This window comes from Carcharodon carcharias, chromosome 5, assembly GCF_017639515.1.
Source record: "Carcharodon carcharias isolate sCarCar2 chromosome 5, sCarCar2.pri, whole genome shotgun sequence".
Taxonomy (NCBI): domain Eukaryota; kingdom Metazoa; phylum Chordata; class Chondrichthyes; order Lamniformes; family Lamnidae; genus Carcharodon; species Carcharodon carcharias.
The window spans coordinates 96,224,741-96,227,960 of NC_054471.1; the positions used below are offsets into that span (position 1 = coordinate 96,224,741).

The window sequence follows — 3,220 nt, forward strand, 5'->3', positions numbered from 1 at the left end:
GTACCTCAGAATCTGTCAGTGTTGCTTTAGCCTTCTTGAACTCAGCATCACAGCTTTTGTCCATTTCCAGGCTTTGCAGGCTTTGTTCTGATATAGAAGCTCATGCAGGGGTTTCAGCAGGGTTGCCAGCTGTGGAATAAATCTCATGCAATAATTCAGCAACCCTAAGAACGAGTGAAGCTGGCTGATATTCTGACAAACTGGAGCATCCCACAGTAGCCTTGACCTTGGAGGCTGCTTTGTGAAGCCCAGCAGCATCAATGATATGCCCCAAATACTCCACAGAGGGCTGAAAAAACTCTGGGAATCGTTTTCGGAAATTTCACCAGTACCTGTTTGGACAGAAATTCATGCTACTGACTGATCATCGACTGCTCACCTCAATATTGGGTCCACACACAGGCATCCCTTCTTGAGCTGCAAGCAGGGTGCAGTGTTGGGCATTGATGTTGGGTGCTCACAATTATGACATCAAATACTGAAAATCTGCTTGCTTGGCAATGCAGATGGTCTTTGTGAACCCATAGGCCTTTGTAGGGTGGCATCCAAGTTCTTGAGATGATCCTCATCAGTCTTGCCTGTCACCAAGATGTCGTCAAGGTAGAACTGAACTCCAGGCAAACCACTCAGGATCTGGTCCATGGCCCCCTGAAACAAGGCCGGGGCTGATGTTATTCCAAAAGGCAAATGGCAAAATCGGTACAGTCCCTTGTGTGTTGTGATGGTCAGATATTCTTGTGACTTCTCATCAATGTGCATTTGTAAGTAGGCCTGGTATAGAACTACTTTGCTGAATTACTGTCCAGCAAAAAGATCCTTAATACGGGGAAGTGGATATTGTTCAGCACACAACACGGGGTTAACAGTAACCTTGAAATCCCCACAGTTGCGTATGGAGCCGTATTTCTTGAGCACTAGAACAATGGGTGCTGCCCATTCGCTATGGGAGACAGGTACCAGGACTCCTGTCTTGACCAGACGCTCCAGGTCAGCTTCAACTTTTGGTTGTATGTCATAAGGCACAGTTCTGGCCTTCAGAAATTTTGGTTGATATTCAGCTTTAATATTCAATTTTACGGTGATTCCCTTCATGCTTCCCAAATTGCCTTAGAAAACAACAGCATGTTTTTTTATAACAGCTGTCAGACCAGTGTCTTCTTTTGCAATGCTGTGTACTTCTGCCCAGTTTAACCACATCTTCTCAAGCCATGACCATCCAACTAAAGCTGGATAGTTGTCTTTCACCACAAACAGTGGTAGCTTAGCAGCCTGTCCATTTAGTTCCACTTTAACTTCCGTTCTGCCCATCATAGGTACAAAAAAAACCCACTAGAGCTATACCTTGAGTGCCCTACCATCCATTCTTAATTAGCACATTCGTTTAGATAATATCACCAACTTTAACTTTAACACCTATGTGTTCTATTGTACTATTGTTGTTGACATCTTTTGATGATCTGCTTCTATCACTGCTTGTTTGTCGCTACAACCACACCAACCCCCTCCACCTCTCTGTCTCTCTATCTCTCCGCCCCCCACACACACACCTTAAACCAGCTTATATTTCAGCTCTTTCCTGGACTCGAACTCAAGTTCTGTCGAAGGGTCATGAGGACTCGAAACGTCAACTCTTTTCTTCTCCGCCGATGCTGCCAGACCTGCTGAGTTTTTCCAGGTAATTCTGTTTTTGTTTTGGATTTCCAGCATCCGCAGTTTTTTTGTTTTTATCTCTGTGTTTAATTGACTGCCACTGCTCTTCAAGAAATGCCTACCTCCTTGAAGAAGTTCTGTTCCTCTCTGCGACAAGATTTCCGGATTTCTCTGTTGCCTTGTTCACCTTCATTGCTTTCCATTTCTCTCCTAGTGTTTGACAAGGTGTTTACTAAAACCCGCTTTCACAGCCATATCTCCTTTCTCAGTGACTGTCTCCGTCTCCGACTTACCCCACATGGATTTCAACTGAAATTCCACCCCTCATGTTTCGAACCCACCCAGGATTACAGGTATCTCCGGGACATAAAACGTTTCTCGGACTGCTGTTCCCGTCACATTCTGAAATCCACTCTCAGTGCCATGCGCCGCCATATGAACACACTCGACCTCTCCCTCCAGCAGCACCGCCGTACCCCTTTTTCAAAGCTGCGCGTGCCCCCAGTTTCATTTTATCCTTCGGCTCATCCGACGCCTCAACAAGAAACTTTTTCTCTTTCTCTCAAGTGCTAAGGAACGCAAGCTCCAACAACTCATCGACACCAACACCCATCTAGGACCCTCCGCCCCTGCCTGTCCCTCCGTCCCCACCCCATCTTCCAATCCCAACCCCAGCCGTGTATTCACTATACCCCCTGACCTTCCCCTCTCCGATGCTGAACGTTCAGTGCTCAGCAAAGGACTTAGTTTCATACCCTTACGCCCTCACCTCAATGAATTTCGGGCTTGGCATGATACTGAACTCTTCTTCCGCCGTCTTCGTCTCCGGGCTCACTTCTTTGGGCAGGAGTCCTCTCCCAGTTCAACGGATCCTTTTACCCATCTTCAATATTCTCCCTCCACCTGGACCCCTCCCTCTGGATTCTTACCTTCTCTCGATCTTTTCATTGAGAACTGTCGGCGCGACATTAGTCGTCTCAATTTCTCTGCTCCTCTCACCCATTCTAACCTGTCTCTCTCTGAACTTACTGCACTCCATTCTCTCAGGTCCAACCCTGACATTGTCATCAAACCCGCTGACAAGGGTGGTGCTGTTGTTGTCTGGCGCACTGACCTCTACCACGCGGAGGCTGAGCGTCAACTCGCAGACACTTCCTCCTACCTCTCCCTGGACCATGACCCCACCACTGAACATCAAGCCATTGTTTCCAGGACTGTCACTGACCTCATCTCCTCTGGGGATCTCCCTCCCACAGCTTCCAACCTGATAGTTGCCCAACCTCGGACGGCCCGCTTCTATCTCCTACCCAAAATCCACAAACAGAACTGCCCCGGTAGACCGATCGTCTCAGCTTGCTCCTGCCCCACAGAACTCATTTCTCGTTATCTTGACTCCCTTCTCTCTCCCCTTGTCCAGTCCCTTCCCACCTACATCCGTGATTCCTCTGACACCTTACGTCACATCAACAATTTCCAGTTCCCTGGCCCCTACCGCTTCCTCTTCACCATGGACGTCCAATCCCTCTACACCTCCATCCCCCACCAGGATGGTCTGAGGGCCCTTAGCTTC

At 48.1% G+C, this 3,220-nt stretch overlaps 1 pseudogene; it reads right to left on the reverse strand.

Annotated features, from left to right (window-relative positions):
• Nucleotides 1–471: 471 nt before the first annotated feature.
• LOC121277726 lies at nt 472–1,092 on the reverse strand (annotated as a pseudogene).
• Nucleotides 1,093–3,220: the final 2,128 nt, after the last annotated feature.